The 212-nt window shown below is 50.5% G+C and overlaps 1 protein-coding gene across 1 annotated transcript in view; it reads left to right on the top strand.

Annotated features, from left to right (window-relative positions):
* BARD1 (BRCA1 associated RING domain 1) overlaps positions 1-212 on the top strand; it is a 50,342-nt gene that overhangs the window by 38,309 nt on the left and 11,821 nt on the right. The window lies entirely within an intron of this gene.

Genomic DNA, 212 nt, shown 5'->3' on the forward strand with positions numbered 1-212 from the left:
CGTAGAATAGTTTGGGTTGGAAGGGACCTCTAAAGGTCATCTAGTCCAACCCCCATGCTGTGGGCAGGGACATCTTCAACTAGATCAGGTTGCTCAGAGCCCCGTCCAGCCTGACCTTGAAGGTTTCCACGGGGCATCCACATTCTCTGGGCAACCTGTTCCAGTGCCTCACCACCCTCATAGTGAAGAATTTCTTCCTTATATCTAATCTA

The sequence above is a fragment of the Aptenodytes forsteri genome, unplaced genomic scaffold (assembly GCF_000699145.1).
Source record: "Aptenodytes forsteri isolate BGI_AS27 unplaced genomic scaffold, ASM69914v1 Scaffold264, whole genome shotgun sequence".
NCBI lineage: Eukaryota > Metazoa > Chordata > Aves > Sphenisciformes > Spheniscidae > Aptenodytes > Aptenodytes forsteri.